This window comes from Protopterus annectens, chromosome 3.part1, assembly GCF_019279795.1.
Source record: "Protopterus annectens isolate FY-2018-M chromosome 3.part1, PAN1.0, whole genome shotgun sequence".
Classification (NCBI taxonomy): Eukaryota; Metazoa; Chordata; order Ceratodontiformes; family Protopteridae; genus Protopterus; species Protopterus annectens.
The window spans coordinates 1,676,769,127-1,676,782,950 of record NC_056732.1 but is presented as its reverse complement, the minus strand read 5'-3'; the positions used below and the strand labels follow the sequence as shown (position 1 = coordinate 1,676,782,950).

Genomic DNA, 13,824 nt, shown 5'->3' with positions numbered 1-13,824 from the left:
ACTTCAGTCATTGGGTCCTTGTACATAGCCTGCACTAATTCTCCCAATGTTTCTGGGACTTTGAACCACCACAGGACTGGTAAAATCAGCCTTCTCAACAACCACACTGCTGATTACCATGTTGATTTGTTTTGATGACAATGGATAGTTGCTAACTTTTTTATTTCCTTTTTTGAGTTTTTGACAACTTTTGTCATATGATCAATTTGCCTTTATTTTCTCTAGGTTTTTCAGTGCAATAAATGTTATTACAAAAATGCAGTTTTTATTATATGCATATGGGAACAACCATGGAAGCATCCCTTCATGTTCACACAAACACTGGACTTGTATCTAGCTTATACTCAATGACAGCACAATGGTTAATTAATACAGAACCTTAAAATTCCAAACTTAACCTGATGCCTCATTATCTCCTATTCAAATAATAAAACTCTCTTTTGGAGATGCGTTTGTGTAGTCAGTGTAATATTTTAGCAACTTGCATTATTTTTCTTTCAGTCATCAAAATTAAATTCTTTCAGATAACGTGACAAGAATATTAATGTCTTTGCTTGCATTTTATTAGGTGAATCTACAAAATCCTTTGTTCACTTTTGTAGGGTGAAATAAAGTGATACTGTGGAATCTGGAAACCAGTTCCAGGACATTTTTATAATCTGAATAAAAAATAAACTGCCTTCATACAAAGATTACTAATTTGCTTAAGACTTGCCAACCGTGTTAATTTGAACATTTATCTTATTGAGTAAATGAAGTGACAATGCTTTATTTATTTATTCTTTGCTGACCAGGCTGGCAGCCTCTTTTCAGGGGAGATCCAAGGTGACATTTATACCACATGGGGAAATTCGGCCAGGGCATCAGGGAACTTGCCCTACTGTTTTTGATAAGTTGGAATAGGCCATTAGGGGGTCGGTATAATGCTTAAGTTGTTTACTTCACAGGCGCAAAGATTGGGGTTTGATTCACACCTTTGAAAGAGAAACTGGTTATGCTTGCCTATGTACATGAGACAGTTGTTTTCTAACCTCTCACATAACCTTTGGAATCATCCTAACTCCCTCCTAATAAGCAAGCAATAATGTCCGATGGTGTGTGCTAATGTGTAATTAATGCCCACCCAGGGGTGTTGTGTTTACACCCCAGAACGGGCATTAATTACACATTAAAACATATCCTGGTGGGCATTATTATGCTTAGAGAATAGTCTCTCTGTAAAATTGTGTTTTACTTATTTCTTCTTCTTTCGGCTGCTCCTGTTAGGGGGTCTCCACAGCGGATCATCTGTTTCCATTTCTTTCTGTCCTCTGCATCTTGCTCTGTCACACCAACTCCCTGCATGTCCTCTCTCACCACATCCATAAACCTTATCTTAGGCCTTATTTTCCTGTTACCTTCCTACTTAGCATCTTTTTCCCAATATACTCTGCATCCCTCCTCAGCACATATCCAAACCAACGTAAACTTGCCTCTCTGGCTTTGTCTCCAAACCTTCCAACCTGGGCTGACCCTCTAATATACTTATTCCTAATCCTGTCCACCCTCATCACACCCAGTTCAAATCTTAACATCTTTAACTCTGCCATGTCCAGCTCTGACTCCTGCCTTTTTGTCAATGCCACTGTCTCCAACCCATATAACATAGCTGGTCTCACTACCCTCTTGTAGACCTTCCTTTTCACTCTTACTGGCACACTGTCACAAATCACTCCTGAAACTCTTCTCCATCCACTCCATCCTGCCTCTACTCTCTTCTTCACCTCTGTTCCACACTCACCATTACTCTGAACTGTTGATCCCAAGTATTTAAGCTCATCCACCTTTGCCACCTCTACTCCCTGCATCCTCACCATTCCTCTATCCTCCCTCTCATTCACACATACATATTCTGTCTTAGTCCTGCTGACCTTCATTCCTCTTTTCTCTAGAGCATATCTCCATCTCTCCATGGTCTCCTCCACCTGTTCCCTACTCTCACTACAGATCACAATGTCTATGTTTATTTTTTTAATATATTTTTGATGTATAATAGTTCCTCCGCCTAATGTTTCATACTTGCTGTAGTATATGTTAATAGTGTTGGAAGAAGCATTTTACATCCAAAATTTAACATTTTAAAACATCCAGGTATTTACTTTATATTTTTGGTCCCTTAATCCTAAAATCTTTGGTTTATTGCCAGTCACTGGAGACAGAAATTACTAAATATTTACGTACCTTTGAGTTTCAAAGTTTTATTTCCTTCAGATAATGACATGCATTTGAAGTTCAGATTTCATATCCTTCAGAAAATACATGCTAACAACACAAATCCTGTTCTTCTAGCAAGTTTTAAAGTTTATAAAAGGAATATTTAAAATGTGTTTCTGTTTCTTAGCATCCCCCCAGTTATGTTAGGCTTAGTCCAGATATCTTGTGCTAAGAGGTTGACAAATCTGTAAGATGTCAAGAGGTACTTAAAACTGTTGCTGCTGCCAGGGACCATTCTCTCTTCACTCTCTATCTCTCTCACACACATACTACCAGGGATTGTTCAATTGCTTTCACACTCTCTCTCTCTCTCTCTCTCTCAGACACACACACACACACACACACACACACACACACACACACACACAGACACACACACACGCTCACGCGTTTTATTTTACAATGGCTAAACAGCTAAAACGCTGCTTAGCCCATGTAAAATAGTAACTTAACCAATCTCTCACACACTCATACAGGCATGCAGTTTCACACACTGACACATACACACGCTTTCATTTTATTTTACACTCGCTAAACAGTAAAAGCGCTGCTTTGCGAGTGTAAAATAGTAGCTCAACTGATCTCTCTGTCACATTCACACATGCATACACTTTCACACACAAACACACCCACACAGTTTTTTTTTTATTTTACTTTTATTTTATTTTACACTCACTGAACAGCGGAAGTACTGTTTAGTGAGTGTAAAATAATGGCGGCTGTTCCATTTTCTCAGTCCAAGCTCCGTGGCGGCTTGATATGCTGCCATGAAGCAGTGGACTCATTCATCTCAGCGGGCATTACTTGTATATTAATACCCTGATGGAGAACACTCGTTCTCCATTCAGGGTAGTGATGTATAGTAAGCCCATTAAGTAAATACCAATGATACATAGGAATGCAACTAGGCTTATAAAGGCCACGGTGGTTGTTAGCTTAATATTTACCTGTGAACCTATTAATCTAAGTGCCAATGGATCTTTTATATCCACTGGAGCTGCCACCAACTCAAGGAGATGGGGCCACAGTTTAAAGTCTCCTCAGAGGAACGGTACACTCAGAAATGCAGCGTAAGGTAGGGATGCACTCTTCCCATAAGCTACACTGCAGTGTTAGCAATCAACCCATCTGGTGAGGGAATAGAACCCACAACTTTCTGCAGCAAAGTTGAGTGAGTTACCTGTTATACCACTGACGCTGCTTTAATTTATGAATAGAGTTATTCTGTTATAAAATGTTCTGAATTTAATTAATTCCACATTTAATGTGTCTTTTTACCTGTGGATACCTGAAGGTAGTTATTAACCATACCATAATAGGATATGATATTGAAGAGTCCCCGAATATGCCAACAAGCTGCTGTTGCTCACACCTGTAATTTGGTATAAATGCTTGATGTCCTGAAAGCATGCTCATAACTCCTTCAAACCCTTTTGCATCTGAGGCACAGGAGTCAAAGATCTGAAACCCGAGTGTGATGTTTGGCAAAATATATGGATTATTGTTGATTTCCTCTGTAGCATAAGCCATGGCTAAAACACCCTGGTAAGCCTGTATAAAAAGGCTAGAAGATACAGAAATAAACCATTTAAATATACCTGCTGTGCAAAGTACTCAAAATGAAGTAATAAAAAATAGGCATCTAACTGTGTTTATGTAACATGAGGCTATCATTTTAAAGAGCAGAGTAATTTTCAGAAACCACTTCTAACTATATTGGAATCAATTTTTTATTAACCAGTTAACCCATTAGCCAAAAATACATCTTTTTAGGGGAAATCTGGGAGCCCTGTATAATTTAGTGGTTTGTTCAGAGTTACACAGCATGCAAATGGAGACTGAGGGAGGTAAACCCAGGACTACAGGAAAACTTCCTTAGTAACTCATACCCATTATCTTTTTGAGTAAAACTCATGGACAGGTTAATTGTAATATGTTTCCAGCATTTATTCACTGAATTTGTTGCATATACTTTCATATTTTTCTTTTTTTTTGGGTGGGGGAGTCCTTACGTCTACTGCTGACTTTCCATGTTCTTCTGCACATAGCCCATTTACTCTTTCATTGAAGATGAAAGATGGAGAGAAGACATCATACAGCAGCCAGGAGATAGATACTTGCTTAAGAAAAGGAACATGAACTTTAATGAGGAGAACAGCTATATTCCCAGCAAGCCATGCATGCAGAGATGTGGCCATGTGTTCTGTGATGCTCTATGTATATCCCAGCATTGTCTTGTCTTGGGGACTATGGAGTATCTACCTGCTGCTCCAGTTATTTGTGGCATGTACATTCATGGACACCTTAAATAGGGGGTGTGCTAACTGTGGCAGAATGGCAAAATGCCTCATACCCCCCCCCCGAAAGGAAGCAGAGTGGCATCAGCTGGTGAACATGCCTTTTAAATCCTTGCTTAAGAATTCTGGACAAAGGCAAAACTAATGAAGAAATAAAGGCCCAACATTACAGACAGTTTTTAAATATTACTGTGATTTATTTAAAAGTAAATAGAACAACATGTTTTGCATCAAGATGCATTTTCCAAACAGCAAAAAGTATGTGCCTCTAATGTCTGTCATTATTGACTGACTGTGATCCTCAGTAATTTACTAGAAAATCAAACAGTTTATGAAGGACAGGACAAAATATAAGGCAAAAACAGGGACAACTGTGAGGTATGATCTGAAATGTGCCAGTGGTTGTTGTAGGTAAATATATGAACAAACAATAATTGCTAAATATTGAGTTTCTGCTGCAACCGATGCATTATTCTTGTTGTAACTTTTGGAATGATTATATGAATGAATGAATTAATTAATTAATTTCCTTTGTTAACTGAGATAGGCCAACTGAGCCATTTTACTGCAAAAGCTCACCCAGACTCTGCCATAGACTGTTGTGAAGGAAAGATTTGTTTATTTTTACTTATATTGCTTTCTTGTATCCTGTATTGCTTTATTGCATTTCTGTTTTGCATATTGTGATGTATTTTCATTGCACTGTGTTTTAATTGCATTCTGTTTAGCTTGCATATTAAAACTAGCAAAGATACAAAAGTCATGTGTCTTGAGTCACAGAAATTAGATTTTCCTGTTAATTTCTTAAAGTCACTGTCCCTCTAGTTGTCTACTCTTCCTTTTACCTGCTAAAGCTTGAGTTACCCTCTTTCATATCTTCCTAACTGCTTAGTGTAGATTCACATTGCAATTCTTATAACATTAAACTATTTTTCCCATCTTAGTTTTAAAATCTTCAGTGACTTGCACAAATGTACCATTCACTATAGAGCCTATGTTCTGCTTCTGAATAATTAATTTGGGAGTAGTGCTTCTGTTTTGCTCCTGGTGGGAGAAGGAGCAAAGAGTCACAGATTCTTGACTGCATATGATTGGGAAGTGTATGTTTGGGACTTTCCTGACTAGTCTGGTTCCTGTCCAGGGCATCTATCAGGAGAAGGCTACAAAAAACCTGTAGACACCTTCAACAACTGAGACAAGACTGCTGATCACGAAAGAACCTGAGGCCTGCTTCTCATCTTGTGATTAGTGCTACTGTTGTTTCTGGTGAGAGAAGAAGCAAGGAAGCACTGTACCACAGCGGTATGAAGCTGTGGTGAGACCATACAATAGCAGTAGCCAGGTAGTAGCCATTAGGTGAATTATTATTCATTTTTGCCAAACTAAATTTTGTCTTTTCAATACATGTAACTAGATTAGCTACAGTCTAGCCTAACTTTAAAGTATGTTCCTAAATACTACATCTGTAAATCTACAGGGACCACTATAGTAGTTTCCCCTCCAACCCCTGAGTACTACACAAGTCCCAGTTTTCTACCCTCTGGCAACCTCACTCAACAGCCTGCTCTCACCCCATCTTTGGCAAGTCTGATTGCATTATGCGTTCAAAGACAGTGTAGCAACTGTCTTATGCTTACCAATTGCTCACTACTTTTACCAGTTAATAGTACAAACTGAGAGATGTAAATATTAAAGCAACATACAGACAACCCACTCGCATTATCTCACTATCGGTAAGCATCATACCTCCACAACATCACATCAGTCACTGCACACTACTAGACCCATAACGTATGCTGAGGCTGCAAAGAAGGATTTGTCGAAGCCTCCTAGAATTCACTATAAAATATTCCATTCTCCAGCACATAAGGCAGCACCAACTCCTTCTTCACTCACAGTTACTGCAAATCCACAAAAGTCGTGCAGGATTCATAACCATAAGGCCCACTAAGTCTACTTTCACACAAGGAAATTTTTTATTCACAGGTGACTCTATTGTTACAAGTTAGAGAAATTTTAGTCGGTTTATAGAAAAATTAAAGGTAAGTTAGTATAATACAAACACGAATTGTAATATGAAGGTAGAAGAAAGCAGGTTTATGGTATACTTAAGTAGAAAGCCAGGGGACAGAAATTGGTATAGGTAATGAAGTGAGTGAAGAAGGGAGAGTAAGGAGATATAAAGTATGAATAGATATTTGTCCACATTTAGGGTTATAGTTTATCCTGGTGTTGAGCAAGAAAAGACAGCTTTTGGTTAGGAAGTCTTTCAGAATGGTTTTGAATGATGGGAGGGGGGTGTTGACCTGATGACACAGAAAAAGAATTCCAGGTTTTACCAGCATGGTTCAAGTACAAACAATACCCAGCAGATTTGATAAGTTTGTAGACAGACAGGAGTTTTTGGTCATTGGACCGTAATAACCAACTGGAAACATAGTGATGTAGATTGTTATTTAGTGCTGGACAAGTAGATGGATTCAGGGTAATTTTACAGGTGGCAAGAAGCTATTTATATGTTGATGTACCCAGCTAGTACAGTAATGCTAACTGTCCAATAGACAGTATACATTTAATTCACATCCCTGTGACTAAATTAACCATCAAGCAGCCCTCTCAGTGTTTTCTGCCTTAGTTTGTATCACTTGGAGGCCCACCTGTTTATTTGCATCTCTATACATTCCCCTTCATTGCTAATGTATCTCCCTACTCTAATCTGTGCACAAACTGGTTACTAATCAGCAAGTCAATGTGAAGACACACTCCCAACCTTAATACACTTTGCTGTCTCTTCTCTCCTTCACTTTACAGGTAGTTTGAATTATTACTTACCCCCTCTGAGGCCTTCACTGATTTCCACTGATTACCTCTCTGGTTTCTTTGCATTCCACCTGGTTTACACCCCTTGTGCTATCTCCCTCCCCCAATACTAAGTCTATATTAGAATCCTGCTGAGCATGGAGCCATCTTTAAATTTCTAGTCTCCCACCAGGACACAAGTGCTCTTCAGCCATTAGACCTCAGGAATTTGTTTAAAGTATTCCGATGTGTAAAGTAATACTTACTTTTTTCTCTTGTCTTGGTGGGCTCTGCCCCGCTCCATTCACCCTCTCTAATGCTCGGGCTCTCTCTGCTCCCCTTCCCCCTATTTCCTTCCGCCCCCACTACCTCTACATTTATAGTAATCACAGCCACACCCACAGCTCACCCTCACATCACCTCCACCAATTACAGCTCCTCAAGTCATATCACATTATACCACACCAACTTGCTCCACACAAAATACTCCCAATCACTCTCATTCCCACTAGGCGTTTTTTACATCACCCACACTTCTTCCCCATCCACATATAGTATAACCCGATAATTCCTTTTCAGACCCCCCACCTAGAACCAACTTAAACTTTATAACCATGACTATCACACAACTAAGTCTAGTCTGGCTTCTCATAATTCTTTACAACACCACAAGTTATCACTCTAGCAATATCCATAAACTTAGTAGCACAACACTGCATTATACACTCTCATATACAGACACCACACATTATAATAATATCTGCCCACAATTATTCAAGAACTACATAACAGACCAATTCAGAACTAAACACATATGCTCTCATTCCTACTCCAAAAAAACACAATACTTTCTCACACTCCTCACCAAACTCCAACATCTGTATAACCATTTTGACTCTAGGCTCACTATAAGTGGGGATATCCACCCCAATCCAGGCCCAAATCCATCCTGTCCAACACAAACTAGTCCAACACAAATGTCAGAACATAACACCCCCACTTTCTTCATCTCTGGGCAAATCAACAACAGCAGCAAAACCAACCATCTTTTAATGGTAAATATTAATATTAGAAGTATCAAAAATAAAATACCTGAACTCCAGGCCACAATAGCACACTACTCCTCAGACATAGTTGCTTTAACAGAAAGCTAAATAAAAACATAGCTAACTCAGAAGTTCTCCCTACCGGCTACAATATCATTAGACAAGACAGACCACTTTGTAAAGGGGGTGGAACTGCCTTACTGTACAAGTCCAACTTAACTGTCCGTCAATTACCAAACTCCTACCCCTCCCCCAATAATTGGGACATACTTATCTCCCAACTTCAACTTCACCCTAAAAAGGTCATCACCACAATTGTGATCTATATTCCACCTGGTAATACACCTGCTAGCCTTGAAGACTTCTTATCCTGGTTTCTTCCACATACTCACAAGAAACCCTTACTCTGGGCGACTTCAACCTAGATTGGTTCACCTGTATATCAGAACCACCAAGTAATCTAATAAATCTCCATGGCTACCAGCAGCTAGTCCAAATTCCAAATAGATGTGATAAAAAATTTAAAAGGGAATCCATCCTCGACTGGGTCCTAACTAACAACCCCACATTGTACCCTCACACAGGCAGTCTCCCAGACACCTTAAGTGACCACAACATAATATACTTTATACGTAGTAGAACAAGCATATGCAAAACCACTAACTATATATCGACTAGAAACACAAAAACAATCTCTCCTGAGGTCCTCAACACTTTACTCTGTAACTGTGACTGGACCCCCCCCTAAAAACCCTCCCACTTGACCAGGCTGTAGCATATTTCAACAAAACATTTCTACAATACCTAGACACTGTTGCTCCATTGCAAAAAATCAAGGTTAGAACCTCTACAAACCCCTGGCTCAGTAAAGAAACCAAAAAAATTCCTCAAGTCCAGAGACACTGCCTGGGTTTACTATCAAAAAAACAAAGAAGCACAAAGCCTAACTAAGTACCAAGAACTGCGCAACCATGCAAAAAAATGCATTAGGCTGGACAAAAAATCCTACTACACAACATTACAAATAAATACCAATGCAACCCCCAAAAATTTTGGAAAAATGTAAACCAGTTACTAAAATCCACCCAAAAGGCTACCCCCAAACCAACCACCACTGACACTAAAGTTCCCATCGAAACACAATTCAACTCCCACTTTGTGAACTCAGTTCTATCCTTAGTATCACAGGACAGTTCCTTCCTCACTATCCCCCCAACACAAATAACACTAATACAAGCTTTACCCTCAAAACAGTTTCCACCACTTCAATCAAAAGCATGCTCTCCAAACTAAAAACCTCATCAACAGCAGCCGACCTACTTCCCAGCTATTTCTTGAAACTCACAGCAGATGCTATTGCTATCCCAGTCTCCACTCTCATAAACAGATCAGTTGTTGAAAAATATGTGCCCAAACTCTGGAAAATATCCTATGTTACACCCATACATAAAGGTGGGACCTCCACTGAACTTAATAACTACAGACCCATTGCTTTACTCGCTTCCCTGGCCAAAATCCTAGAAAAATGCATGCATACCCAGATGCTAAACTATCTCCTAAACAGCAACATCCTGTCACCTACTCAGCATGTTTTCAGACCTGCCCGTAGTACCACTACAGCCCTCCTCTGCTTCACAGACACAGTAAACCGTCTCAAAAATGAAGGCCTACAGGTGTCAACTCTTTTTTTGGATATGTCCAAAGCATTTGATACAGTCTCACACCAAATCCTGCTAAACAAACTAAACCAATATCACCTATCAAATTCTACTCTTACCTGGTTCCGAAGCTACTTAACTGACAGGTACCAAGCTGTGAAATGGGAAAATTCTCTCTCTCCTCAGCTGTCCATAACTATAGGAGTCCCACAGGGTTCTGTCTTAGGACCACTACTATTCACAGTCTTCACAAATGACCTCCATACCTCCACACAGCATGCATCTATCATTCAGTATGCAGATGACACTACCCTAATCTGTGCTGCACAAAACATTCCCACCCTCCTGCAAACAACTCAACTAGCATTCTCTGTCGATGAAAACTACCTTACCAAAGTCCAACTTATCCTCAATCCAAAGAAAACTCAGATTATGATTATAACCAGTTCTAACAAAAACACTAACAGTCAATTCACTATCTACTCCACAAGTGCTACTCCAATCGCTCCAGTGGCACAGGCTAAGCTATTGGGAATAACCATAAACTCCCACCTAAAATTTGATAGTCATCTCAACTTAACTATTAAAAAAGTAAATGCCAAACTGGGATCACTCTACCGTATCAAACCATTTCTTACCAACAACACAAGATCAGCCATTGCTCGCTCCCAACTTCTATCCACCCTACTCTATGCATCTCCTGTTCTGACTAATCTCAACAAAACTGAACTAAGCAAAATGTAAGCCTGCTATAACAGAATTGCCTGCTTTGCTGCAAATTGCTCATATAGAACTCATCACTGTACTGCTTTGACACATCTCCACTGGCTTGAACTGCCCAACTGCCTAACCTACAATCAGCTCTGCCTCTGTCATTCTAGCTATTACCTCCCAAATAAGTGTCCTGCCCTGAAAAACCTAGTACAACATCACTCAGCCAAAAGGCCTCTTAGATCATCAAGCAAACTATTACTAGAAGTCACCAACAGCTACAATAGCTTTGGAGATGCACTATATAGTAGTTCAGTGGCTAAAAATGGAGTTCTGTCCCTACTAGCATTCAAAACACATCATCCAAAGCCTCTTTTAAAGACCTCATCAGACAACATCTCAAGCAAAGTTGGCAGTGCCATGATTGCTCCCCAGGCTAGCGAAAGCAGATCACGTATACATACTAAATCTAGAGTACTTGATAATAGTTTTCAATCTTACTCACAAACACTGGCTAATCTACAATGTATGTACTGTACCTGTGTACTATGTATGTATTCTACCTATGTTCCAAATTTCAGCTGTACACCACAAATCTATTAATTACCTTTATTTTTAAATTAATATTTTTTTTGTTTGTTCTGTCCACTGTAACTGTTTATGTGCCACATACCACTGTAAAAACATGTCTCTTGTAATTTGTGTGTATACTGATCATGTCTAAATAACTAAATGTGTCTGTAATTTTTTTCTTTGTGAAGCTTTTCTCCCCGGGCCTCTGCTGAAAAAGGGCCTTTTTGGCTCAGTCAGACACCCCCGGTTGACAAATGTAAAGTAAAATAAAAATAAATAAATAAATGAAATAAATGTTATTTTGTAAGGTACTTCTAACCAGTTTAGACTTGTTAGTGCTATACTGTGGTGGGTTCTAAAAGAAGTATTTGCTGTAAATTTCCTAACTATGTTATAGTTTGCTCAAGTTTTGATTTTTGTGGTGCCAGAAGGTTAGTAAGGAAGGGAGGACCATAAAAAAGCATGGGGAGGAGATAAGTAGTTGCAAGTGTTGCTTTAGTGTTGTCGGTCAGAAAGTTGTTGGCTCTATAAAGCATCCCTACTTTTTGATAAGTCTTTCTTATGTAATTTTGTATATGCAGGTTGAATTTAAGATTATCATCCATTATCATCCCTAATAATTTGCTATGAGAAGTTACTTCAATCATTGCATTATCAAGAGAGACAGGACTTTAATTTTTTTTTTTTTTATGAGAGAGAGTTTTCCTGTACTTCAGTTTTCATGACATGTCCATGTTAGTGGCCAGTCTTAACTGTTTAGTAGCTTGTAACAAGTGCACAGAATAGCCACAGTCATGGAGATACGGTTGCATACTGCTTGAAGTCTCTACGTTGACATTACTATAGTCTTGATGCCTTTCTTATGCAGAATGGGTGAATACCTAAATCTAATGTTTGCATCCCCCTGTTCTCATTTTTGTAAACATATCAGACCATGTCTTTGCAAACATCTAGGGCATTTGGACCTCTCATTGAACTCCAGAGTTACCCAGCATCCTTTGCTCTCCCCATGAATTACCAAGTCACTTATATATAAAACAGAATCATTAGGAGTTTGGCGAGTTCCAACGATCTCAAGGCATGCGATTTAAACTCTAGAATGGTTTTACATAGCATTTGGAGGTATAAAACTTTTCTCTGAAGGGTGTCATTGCTGATTAATTCCGTAAAACTGTCTACTGGACTTGAAGAAGTTTCCCTCAAATCTCTTGGTGCTATGTCATGTATTGAGTAAACCCCTTCATGAAACCAAAAACATTCTCTGGTAACATCTTTGCTCTCTTGTTAAGGAGAGAAAAATGCTTTGTTGCTGATGGCATGCAAATGTCAGATGTGGCACATCTTTGGTACAGTTTGTTCTGAGGAGGTTCTTTCACTTTCAAACCAAGAAACAAGCTTCTGTAGTGTTGTATGATGCAACTACCTGAGAGGATCCCCACTTTTAGTTTTCCTCTGAGGTTGTAAAGCTGAAACCCAGCCCTCATCTTGGTATGGCATCCTCTAATGATCCACTGATGATCAAGACAGTGGCACCTGGCTGCCCAGCCCAGTAGTTGGGTGGTCATACTGCTGTGTGTAGTCCTACCTCACCTATTGGAAATGTGAGTTATCTCTAACTGAATCCTGGAACATCAAAGACCATGCCATATGAATTCCCATAAAATCAATAGGTTATAGTAAAAATTCCAGACATGCAGCAGTTGGATCAGAGACTCTACAATTGATTGTGACATTACACAGAGTTCTTCAGTGGCAGAATCACCAGGCCAGGTGTGTGTTAACCACATCAGTACCTCAGTCTTTTTACTGCTACCACATATACAATAATACACTGCCAATGTTCAGCTCCCTTCCATGCTATGAGTATAAGGGCATTGCATATAGCAGTGAGTATGGTTATATGCATTTGAACTCTCTATCTATATCTCGATATATATATATATATATATATATATATATATATATATATATATATATATATATATATACATATATGAGATACTGTTTACTAATTATTTTGTTGACATAGTGCAGTTGTGTGCCTTAGACTGAATGAGTGTTTGATTGAGTGGACATGTGATTATTTGCATGTTGTGTAGAAAAAAAATACATATGGGAAGGTAAGTTTATAGTGTTTGGGTTTACTGTGGGTAACCAGTGTGTGTGTGTGTGTGTGTGTGTGTGTGTGTGTGTGTGTGTGTGTGTGTGTGTGTGTGTGTATGCATGCAAAAAACCGATGACGAGAACACCGAGACTGGAAGATCGACAACTGAGATGATCGACAGTTTAAAAGCACGAAACTTCACAAGCCTGACAAACCACAATCCCGACAATCAACAAAACAAAACAAATACCTTTTCCGAAAAACACACACACAACACAAGCACGGCAAAAAACTTACAAACCTACTCTAAACCTTACGTACACAACTGCACTAACCTTAACCCAAATCCTAACCCTCAGGTCCGTCACTATCACACACTCACC

General features: G+C 39.1%; 1 pseudogene; it reads right to left on the bottom strand.

Annotated features, from left to right (window-relative positions):
• LOC122797834 overlaps positions 1–13,824 on the bottom strand; it is a 293,822-nt pseudogene that overhangs the window by 241,513 nt on the left and 38,485 nt on the right.